The sequence below is a fragment of the Pseudonaja textilis genome, chromosome 2, assembly GCF_049901715.1.
Source record: "Pseudonaja textilis isolate UNSWEBS1 chromosome 2, rPseTex1.2, whole genome shotgun sequence".
Classification (NCBI taxonomy): Eukaryota; Metazoa; Chordata; class Lepidosauria; order Squamata; family Elapidae; genus Pseudonaja; species Pseudonaja textilis.
Genome location: NC_141991.1, coordinates 199,539,029 through 199,550,948, shown reverse-complemented (window position 1 = coordinate 199,550,948; position 11,920 = coordinate 199,539,029).

Below are 11,920 nucleotides of genomic sequence, written 5' to 3'. Positions count from 1 at the left end.
CTGTCTCTTTTTCTAAATCACCTCTGCTAATGTAGAAAAAACCCATTTAGAGCAAATGTTTTATTTCCAGGAAGGAATGCAAATATTCTATATGCTCAAATAACCTGGATCAGTGTTCCTGTTTCTGCGATATATTTCATTATTTATATTTTTCTCTCTTTGTCAGATAGCGCATATATAATTGCATAAAATTATTAAACATACTGGTGTAAACATACTAGTCAGTATGGACAGATTCCCATAATCACCTGAAATTTTTTATTCAGTTATTGGCAGTCTTACTTGTGAAAAGCATTCATCACAAACAAAAGGTGCTCAATTTGAGGTCGTGGAAATACTTCACATTGCAATATTGCAATATTGGCATCTCTTCAAAACCAAGGAACCAGGGTGGTAAAGCTGGGATGTTACTTAATAAATCCATATTTCATCCTCATATTATTCCTTTATTATTCCTGAAAGAATTATAATCTCCTTGCAAAGTATTAGGCTGATGCTGTTCATTGCAGAAGATCCACTCCACTGAAACTAATCATGCTAGTGGTGATTGTTAAGTCTGGGCGGTGGGTCCCAAGGAGAGACGAGACTCAAAATAGTGACAACAGCTCTTCATTAGGAAACTAGATACTGAGACAAGACTCCCAGCCGAGGCAGCTCCTTTTATAGAGCTGGCTGCGGCTAGGCAGCCTATGACATGCATTTGAGCTTGCCATGCTTGGTTTTAACCAATCGCGGCAGCCGAATAAGAACCAATCAGAACGCTTAGTTTTGTCCAATCATGGCCTGGCTTTTCCGGACCAATAGGAATGCAGGCCTACAAGCCTGCTAGTATGGAACACGCAGGGAACAGTGATACTTTGTTTATGGTGAGTTACACAACATAATACTTCCTTTCCCAATACACGGGATAAGTCCCATGGCTGAAGAGAAAGCCAGCGGGATCCAGTGGATTCCCCTCATATTAGTTTTTCTAACTGCATTGCTATTTTTGTCTTTGCTTGCGATGAAAACTTTAGATCAGGGCTGTCAAACTCCCAGGCTGCAGGCCAGATGCATCACATGCTGGCCATGCCCACATCCAGTTTAGTGAGGGAGGGAAGACCCAATATATCACATGATGTCACCGTGATGATGTGAGTTTGACACCCCTGCTTTAGATGAACCATGTTTTGATTTATCTGACACTTTCCCTTAAACACAGATGATTTCACACAGAAATTATATTCTGCTTCTTCCTTCTGAAAAACAAACAAACTGAAAAGCACAAATATAATATACAATATAATAGTAGTCCTACAATGTATGTTTGCCCCATTGTCTCACTAATATATTCAAGCATACAACTTTTTAAACTCTAATTTCAAAAGTATCCTTGCTAAAGTTAAGAATAGCCAAATCTGACCAGGACCTGAATAAGTAACTGCCTGTGAAAGAAACCCTTGAATCCATTCAGAATTCAGTTGTAGAAGCAGATAAGATTTGTGCATTTTTTTTCTATGCAGCCAAAACTACTAACTTCTGCTTTCTTTGCTCTGCATGCTACTTTGTAATATGAACTCTTGCCAGGTATCTGGTCATAATTGATCAGCATCAAAATAAGATTAACACCATTGATATAGCCTTATGTGTCTCTTGCTTTTGCATATGTAGATGCCAGTATCCAAGCAAAATAAAGGGAGAAGCCCAAATATAAAAGACTATACATTCAGAGGCACACTAGACTGTACAGAACTTTAATCTGGGGTACATGACTATCAAGACTGCACTTTTGAAAACAGCATTATTTTCTTCTCTTGTTTAAAAGAAAAGACATTAAAAGAAAAGATAGGTTTTTAGGCTAAGTCACTCTAAATCAACAAGCTCTTAATCACAAGGCATGAAATAGCTCTGAGTTTACTTTTCCTTCAGCACATAGATTATAGAGACTGAAGTAAAATAAAATTTTCATTACCCTGAACAAATCACAGTAACAACACCTAGCAAATAGACTTTTATCTCTTGGGTTAGTATATTTTCAGGGGGTATCATGAATGCAGAAATGCATCATTTGCTGATGTGTCTTCCTGTGCTCCATAGAAAGAGGATTAAGTAATTATCTGAGATCCATCCAGATGACTTGCTGTCTTAAAATATTTTGCTAACTTTTGTTAACATTCACATAGGTCTTTCACGAGCAAGCCCAAACTGTATATTTAAACATTTTGTAGAAAAATCTAAAGTGACATAAACATATAGTCAAGTTTCGGTTCTGTTCTTGGAAAGCTTGTGAGACTAAGGCAGTGTGTTGCAAGCTCAAATTTAAATAGACAGGAAGATCTAAAATACTGAAGAGTATATTGTCAATGAGATTTCATCTGATAGAAGCAAAGCCATCTACATGCTCAAAGTAACACAGGGAGACAGCCCGTTCAATATTTCTCTCTGAAATATCAACACATTAAATTCCCAGATTGTTTCTTCTGCATGCTTTATCAAAAGAATCAAATTTGTGTTACCCTATTTTTATTTAAAAGCTTTCACCTGGAATCCCTTTGCTCTATTAATTCTGCCTTGGCAAAAAAAATAAAAAATACAAAGCCAGGATTTTAAAACCATTCCAATTTATTCAGTTTGTTACAATTAATGTAATATAATTGCTTGTATAATAGTCTTTTCCCCTCTCAGTTATAGAGAACAGGTGGTTATCCCTCTGAAGCACCTGTAGCTTCTAACTAAATCAGCCAGCTGCTAAGCATTGAACATTATTTTAACATTGAAAGTTCCAGCTTCCTTTTTTTAAAAAAAAAAAAAAAGACAGATGAGTGACTACATTTAGGAATAGATAATGAATGTGATGTATTCAAAATGGTGGCTTCAAAGATTTACTTCAAGTTTGTGATGAAAAAACTTGAACCTGACAGCTACAGCAGTCAGTTTTGTTTTGTGTCTTGATTTCTTTGTCCACCAGAGATAGTAAAAACCCAGTCTCCTTTTTTCCCCTTCTGTTTCCAATCTCAGTTAAATAGGTCTTTTATCCATCTCACTGTTGGAAAATGTTACTTTGTAAAGTTTTGGTTAGTCTGATCTGGTTATACTTTTAGTATGGAACCTCAACACATGATCAATCTCCTTAACAATTGCCAGGTAATATGTTTGCCCTTTAATGAAATTTATGAAGAAATAAATTTATGACTTCACATTCCAGGTGAAGTCATCCACTGCTAGACAAGATGTATCTAATTCATGAAGTATTTTTCACAAACTTTCATATCTTCCTAGTAATTCGTGGTGAAGCAAAGCTAAAAATGACTTTTTTTTTCTTTTATCTTCATTCCTGTGAAAAAGTGAGTCTTCACACTGGCATAAATAAGCCTCCTTATGTTTTCTAAATAATGTCCTCTTAGAGTCTCCTCTCCAGTACATAAGATAAAAATTGGTTAATGTCACCCAGATTGCGTAAAGAGTTTTCTAATTTTGGGGGGAAAGGTGCTGTGTACCTTTTGTTTTATTTTTATTTTTCCTTATACAATCTTAGAAGATATATGCTGGACTAGAGTTGTTCTAGGAACCACAGAAGTACTTGAGATGCACCTTGGGATGAAGGATTTTCATAAATTTACATTTTAAGAACTTGATTGTTGATTAGATTTGAGCTAAGAACTATAGAAGTATTTAGTACTTAGCATGATTAACCAAATGGCAGCATCCATAATAAAAAAATAATTCTATGGTAAGCCACATCTATAAAGTTTTTTTAACTAGTACAGTAAAATAGAAGCTTTTTTTTACTAGTGCCTTGTTCCCTGTTATGGCCAGCTAGGAGGACTTATAAAAGAACTGATGCAACAAATAAATTTTGATTTTTACATTCCATGAAATTCTGCTAGATTTGGAGTCCAATGGACATAATGAAGATAATAAGTCCCTCTGGGTTTGGGAATTATTACCAGAAATATATTTAGGAATATATTTTAATTAAAAGGTTTTTAAAAGGCAGATTCAGAATCAATGTTGACAAAGATTCCCAATGTTAAGATCAATTCAGCAGTAGATTTAATTTTCTAGAGAATCATAGGCTAGAAAGTCCTCAGCCTGAGGTGATTTAATTTGCATTCTTTCACTACACGAGGGACTGAACTCGATAGCCTAATCAGCTCATTCTAACTCTATTGATTCTAGGTTTTTCAGTCAGAAAGCGAGTAATAATTGAAATGATTTCCAATGTTGCTTAAAACTGCAGTGCTAAAATCCTAAATTTCTTTATTAGTACAAAGAAAATCATATTGAAGTCACCCTTAGCTGTAGTTGTAAGAATGTGAGCTGCTAGTTATGTGTATTGGACAAAAATAAAAATCAAATCATGGGACAGAAAAGGATAGTTTTGATTAACCCAGTTTAAAGTAGTTGGATCCAAACCGATGTATTCCACTCTTAGTTTTAAAAAATTCCAGTCTTGATACATTACTCTGAAGTTCTAAAATATTTCAAAGGACAATTGCATAGAAGCCGTTGTATTGATTCTAAGGAAGCTGGGTCAAACCGAAATGACCTGGACTAGGCTCATTCAATTCTGAACTTCTGGATTTCTTTCCTCCACCAGATAAGGTAATCTTTCAGCTTTTCACTTGTGTATGGTTATTATCTTTTAATGTTTTGTTCAGATTAAGATTAGCTATAAAATAAACATCTTACTACTTTGAAGTATATCTGAATAAAAGTGAATATCAGTATATTTCATGTTAGCTATCTATTTAGGCTTGAGTAGTAATTTTAAGAGCTGTGTTGTTACAGTGGTTAGAATGCAGTACTGCAGGCTATTTCTGCTGACTGCTGGCTGCCTGCAGTTTGGCAGTTCAATTTTCACAGGGTCAAGGTTTCACAGGGTCAAAGCCTGCCTTGCATCATTCCAGGTCACTAAAAAGAGGACCCAGATTGTTGGGGGCAATATGCTGATTCTGTAAACCACTTAGAGAAACTTGTAAAGCACTGTGAAGTGATATATAAATCTAAGTACTATTGCTATTTCGAAAAAACAAGAGGAGAGAATTCTGGAAATAGTAAGGGGTAACTCATTTCTAATCTACAAAAGTAGAACTTCATTATATCTCAGTGAAAAATGAGAAAAGGGTAGCTTAATCCAAGCTAAATGCTCCTAATAGGTAAAAAGCATGTGTGAGCCAGGGACTTAATGCCAACATTTATCACAAAGATAATACTTCTTCATTATTTCTACTCTTCCAGCTCGTTATTTTTCCTTAGAGAACAAAATTATGAAAGCAGGCAAGCTCTGCTTAGTTTGATTTGAGTCTTCTTCACTGGTGATCTTTAATGGAACACATCTCTTGATGTAGTGACAGAAGGAGCTGCAGACATACTGATACATTGCTCTGTATTTTGCAGCTGCTATATGGTTTGAATAGAAAAATAGCAGGATGGGACTGTATAAAGTAGGAGCTGGGTATGAAACTCAGGCACATGCACACACACACACACACACACACACACACACACACACACAGAAAGTAGAATTGGGATGACAAGGCCATTCTAGTAAATCATAAAATCATAAGGTTGAAGCGTTGTTTATGCCATCAGGTCCAACCTACTCCTCCATCCATGAATCAGGATTAAATCACCCATGATAGATGCTGTCCAGCCTTTGCTTGAACACAGCCAGTGAATGGGTTGCCCACAACCTGCTATGATAATTCAGTATTCTGTCACACTACTGTTACCTGTCTTCCAGTAAGTTAAAACCATTATTTCATGTCATTCACTCTGGAAAAAAATAGAACAGGATCTGTATTCTTTATGCATTCCTTCAGTTGTCCCAGTCTTATGTTCCAAGTCAGCTGTCTTTTCTCAATGCTAAATAAACTTCATTTCCTCAATTTCCTTCCATAAGATTTAATCTCCAGTGCCTTGGTGATCCTGGTGTTCCTTCTTTCTACCTTTCCCAGTTTGTCTGAATTACTGGGGTGAGAATCCTGCAATTCTCCCCACAGTGACAGGGTCATGGCTCTTTGTGAACACTTCTGAGATGAGAGTAAAAAGGATCCACTATATTGGGGGCCTCAAGCCAATGTTGACCACAATTTCATTGCCATAAAATAGAATCAGAACAGATTCTTCAACATAATTAAAGACACCTTCCAGTTCCAAAAATAAAGACTCAGCAGAGTCTAAAGCATCACCAGTAGAAAGCTTAGGGGGGAAAGGGATATTCCCTTTATAATATGCTTCATAGGCAGTTATTTTCCACATCATATTACAATTATATTACAATGTTTATTCAAATATTTAGAGAGAAAGTATTCATGCTGTGATATGTTTATTCAAATATTGTTTATTCAAATATTTGGAGAGAAAGTATTCATGCTGTGATATGAAAAGAGGTTGAAGATTCCAGATGGAAGGGAATTCATGAAGAATGAAGCAAACTATAGAACAAGAATCAAAAGAGAAGAAATCCTGAAGCAAACCTAAAGTTCATTGGCAAGTGCTTGTTTTAGCATAAATATTGGAAGAGAGACAAGATGTATTCAGGAAATTCTAGAAGAAAGCAAGCCAACAATCTTCAGAAGCCCTTACCTCAAGTAAAAGGATAAGAAAAATTTATGTACAGCATTTCACCAGGGTAGACTGCAGATCTACAATTTTCCAATCCAGCTCACTACTGTTGGTCTATATTCATAGACTGATTTGCCATTAGGCTGAACAGTATATAAGAAATAAGAACAAAATAAGCAACTATTATTATAATACTTAAAATGAAATGAAAATGTTATTTCCTTTCTTTTGCTAATTGGCAGTGAATAAAAGATACAAAGTTGGACTCCTTGTGTTGATCTCCTCCAAATGCAATTATCATTTTTTTAATTCATGCTTTACATAGCACACTGGGTCACACAGGAAAATTAAACTCTGTTCATACTTCATTGTCTCAGTTATTGATGTAGAAAGCTAGTTAATTCTTCTATTTATTTCATTTTTATTGTGAGAGCTCGAGTGCAGATGTTAAGAACAGGTATGAATCACAACTCCTCTGCAATATATTTTCAAAAATAGAACCTACATGCACCCACTTCTTAGTTGCTTGACATTAGGCATCTATTCCTGCTTTTACTGATGGACTTACGAATATCTACTAGACATTTTTTAAAACCTGGATTTAAAATTCAAAAACATCCACGCTGTGAATGGTCTAAATTTCCTCCAACAAAAGGAATATTCTTCATCTAAAACATATTACTGTTAAGGGAAAAGTTGATATAATGCTCAAGAGATTAAAAGCTTTTCATATTTTGGTAATTTGTTTGCATGCGTTCATTCTGATTTGATGGAAAAAAAGAATGCATTCTTTGTCAAAGAATGCATTGTTTAATAAACCTGGAGTTTGTAATTTGTAGAGAAGTGGAATCTGTTCTTTGATGGAAAGACTGGATCCAAATTAATAAGTAATAAAGGATACTTATAAATATATTAACTTTTCTGAAGCAATTCTATACTCAAAATATAGCAGCTGAAGAATTTTTGATTGCGGTAGAAGTTCTGCTATGTGGACAGAATGTTAGATATACCACAGCCACAACAACTCCAAGAGCCAAAGCATTAAGATAATGTCAAGAAAAGCCACACAGCAATGCAGACCAATGTAAGATGTTGAAAAGGCTTCTTTGTCCTCCCCTCCAAGCAGACCTACATTTGACAATCCTTCCTTTGACAGAATGGTGACATCTGTCATCACTTCAGCACAAGTGCAAGGTTGTATTTCTCTATTAAAGCGTAGCATACCAGAATATTATTCTTCCATTTACTAGCAATACAAAAAGAAATATGAATGCAATGATATTGAAGATATGCAAAACCTATCCAGTTACTGAAAACTTCCTGAGTTTGGCAAAGCATGAATTATTTTAAAGTACAGGACCTATAGGGAGGCAGATTCAATAAAATCAAAGGCAATGAACCACACAGTAAATCTAGGCTTCCCAAAATTAAATCTGATTATAATAGCTCCTTACAGTAAAAAGGTGATTAGGTTGTTTCCCATTAGTTGCTAGAATCAATCAATAAACAAGCTGATTTAGATTCCAGAAGAACAAATCACATGCATTTCTAAAGAGCTGTCTTTGGCAAGCTTAAAAAAAAAAGATAAAGAAAAAGGCATGAACTTTGAGAACTCATGAACTAGATTGTTGCTCTTCCATTTTATCTAAGACAGGGACAAACTCTTATACTGTAAGTAAAATGTCAGTCAGTAGATCCTGTGCCCTTTTTTCCTTTTAAAAAATAAATTATTTTTTACATTCTTTAAATTAAAATTTAATTATTCATTGGGAAGAAGGGGGCTGCTGTCCAAAGTACAGTTTGGAAGTGTACCCACCTCACTCTTATTGTCTTGGAGGGAAGTCAGAGGACAGGCAGAGACTGGAAACAGAAACAATACAGTTAGGATAGAGATCAACAGCGAAGGCAGCAAATGTTGTGCTGCTATATAATGCTCTAGCCACTCAAGAATAAATCAGTAGTACCGTAACTTAGTATTGGCAAAAGTCCCTAAGTTTCTTAGGCCATTTTATAAATGTTTATTTGTTGAATCAGTCATAGCTGAATCAGTCATAATTATAGCAGTGCTCTAATGATTATATTAATAGTACTCCAATATTAATTGAGATTTAATTTCAGGACAAATGGACTTTATTTGGTGCAGAATTAAATTGGATACCTAACTCTCTGTGACACATACATACATATTCCTGATGATCTAGCAAACTCACGGGCTGGAAAAATCATTGGCAAAAAAGCCTAGTGTGATTTATTTGAATGACTGCTTAATTGTCAGCTGAACATGATCAATAATGTTATGGCCCTTATTTAAACTCCAATTATAAGTGTCTCTTAATTAGTATTGCAGGAGCCAAGCATCAACATTACCAACAATATACATATATGCATATGTTTGTATATATGTGTGTATATGTGTATATATGTGTATATATATATGTGTGTGTGTGTGTGTGTGTGTGTGTTTTCTTAAGTTTTCGCGGGTACTTACATGTATGGCATTCAGCTTTGTTCGGGTATTTTCCCATGTCATTGTAGTTGTGCTTTTAAAAATACCCAAACAAAGGGGAAAATACCTGAACAAAGCTGAATGCCATACATGTAAGTACCCGGAAAACTTGAGAAAACAAATACATATACATATACATACATATACATATGTATATGTATGTATATACATATACATATACATATACATATACACACACATATAAATACATGCAGGTCTTGGCGTGTTCGGGTCTTTTCCCATGTAAGATTGAGAGTATTTTGGTAACATTTTGATGAGGTCCCACTCGCCATCTTCGGGCTGGTGCTTTCGGCTTTGTGCTTGTGCGAGCAAAGTGTGATCAGAACTGCCATCTCTCTGTAAATACTGGTGGGGGTGTGTGGTGTGCTGGCACTGCTGCAAGTGGGCTGGTTGGCTGTGTTGTCATTTCCCGATTGGTTGATGGAGTTGATGTCTGCAAATAAGTGCTGAAGGCTGTCCTGATATTGTGTTTGTGGAGAATTTTGCTGATTTTGTCTGTGGTGCCTTTGATGTAGGGGAGGAGGGCAATCCATTGTCCTGTGTCTCGGTTTTCTGGGGGTGTCTCCCATAGAATTAGGTTGGTAATTGTGTTTCTTTGGAATCCATTGCAAATTAATACGTTAGTGAGGGTGTGTAATTCTGTTCTCAGGTGGTCTTTGTCAGCTAGGCATTTGGTTCTGGAGATGACGGTCTTGGCTACGGAGTTGATCTGTGCAAGGTGGTGATGGGATTGTGCATTTAAGTAGCAGTTGGTGTGTGTTTTCTTCTGGTGGATGGTGTGTCCTAGGGAGCCATTGGGTTTTTTGTAAATTAGGACATCCAGGAAGGGAAGTTGGTTGTTGGCTTCTGTTGGTGAATTGTATTTTGGGGTTGAGGTGTGTGAGGAAGTTGTCCAGTTTTTCTTTCCTGTGTGGCCAAATTACAAAAGTGTCATCTACATATCTAAGCCAGAGTTTGGGTTTGTGTTCAGATTTGTCTAGAGGGTTGGTTTCAAAGTGTTCCATGTATAGGTTAGCAATGATGGGTGAGAGGGGTGATCCCATAGGTGCTCCTTCTATCAGTTTGTATCTTTGTCCATTGTTGTATGTGTTGGTTAGGCAGTGGTTGGTCAGATCTAGGATGTGCTTGGGGGGTTGCATTTGTTTTGGATAGCTGTCAAGGCTTCTTTAATAGGTACTTGGGTGAAGAGGGATATGACATTGAAGCTCACAAGTAGGTCTCTGGGTTGTAGGCTTTGTTTCTTTATTGTTTCTTTGAAGTGGAAAGAGTTTTGTACATGTGAGGTGATGGATTCTGTGTAGGGCTGGAGTTGTTTGGCAAAACATTTGGCAAGATTCTGTAGAGGTGAGCCTATGAAGCTGACTATGGGTCTGAGTGGTGTTTCTTCTTTGTGTATCTTGGGGAGGCCATAGAGCTTAGGGCATCTGGATGATTTTTCTCATGGGGTTGATTCTTTGCTGGATCTCTTCACCGATGGGAGAAGCTTTTATTTTGGATTTGGTGGTTTTTTTCCAGGTAGGTGGTGGGGTCTGTATTTAGAGGTTTGTAAGTGGGGTCTTGGAGTAGGTTGGATAGTTTGGATTGGTAGTCCAATGTGTTCATCATGACCGTGGCGTTGCCTTTGTCTGCTGGGAGAATGATTATGTTGTTGTCTTTCCTCAAGTTGGTGAGTGCTTTTTGTTCTTCTTTGTGTAACTTGCTTCTGGGTGGACTGCTGGAGCAGAGGACATTGGTGACTTCAAGTCTGATTTTACTGGCTACATCTGGATTAATTTTGGTTAGGCTAGCTTCAACTCCGTATATGATGTTTTCGGTGGGGATGCGTTTGGGAGCAACTGCAAAGTTGAATCCCTTGGAAAGGACATTAGTTTCTACTATGGTGAGGGTTCTGTCTCATATGTTGTGTACAATTTGTTTCATGCATTGTTGTGGGGGGGTAGGCTTTTGTCATTTCTCTGTGGAGTTTGTTGGTGTGTGTGTCTGTCTTGTGGGAGGTTTCTGTTTCGGCTTTTCAGAGGGCTAGTTGTTTGGATTTGTCCCAGAGTGCTGGGTGGATTTCGTTGCTGAGTTTGAGGTGGAGAGTGAATGGGTCCCTGTTGGTTTGGTCTAGTGGGAATCTTTTCCTGTGGAGTTCATTTCTGATTAGGGCTAATTCCGTTCTTTCCAAGATCCCATCTGTGGTTGAGGTTTTGGAATGGAATTTGAGTTGGAAACATGTGGGGGTCACTTTTTTGTCTTGGCAATTACATAGGAATGTGAGGTCACATAAGATGGTGGCTCTTTGGTCTTTGAGTTTCTTGTAGTTCCTGGTCAGCCAGAAGGTTTCCTCCCAATGGAGGTAGGATATTTGTTTTCCTAGATTTTCCCGGGTACAGGTATGCAGGTCTTGGCGTGTTCAGGTCTTTTCCCATGTAAGATTGAGAGTATCTTGGTGACGTTTCGACAAGGTCCCACTCGCCATCTTCAGGCTGGTGCTTTCGGCTTTGTGCTTGTGCAAGCAAAGCGTGATTGGAGCTGCTGTTTCTCTAAATACTGGTGGGGAGGTTTGGTGTGCTGGCCCTGCTGCAAGTGGGCTGGTTGGCTGTGTTGTCATTTCCCAATTGGTTGATGGAGTTGATGTCTGCAGATTGGTTCACTTTTTTGTAAGAACCTGTGTAGCTGAGGTGCTGGCTGTGTGTCCATCAGCCTCCTGTCATCACACAGCCCATTACCCAGGTTGTTACAACATAGGAGGCTGATGGACACATAGCCAGCACCTCAGCCAATTGGTCCAGCTTTTCACCTCCTGTTTTTTGAATATGTTTTGAAGCCTGGCTGAATGCTATAGGCAGCATGCAAGCATGA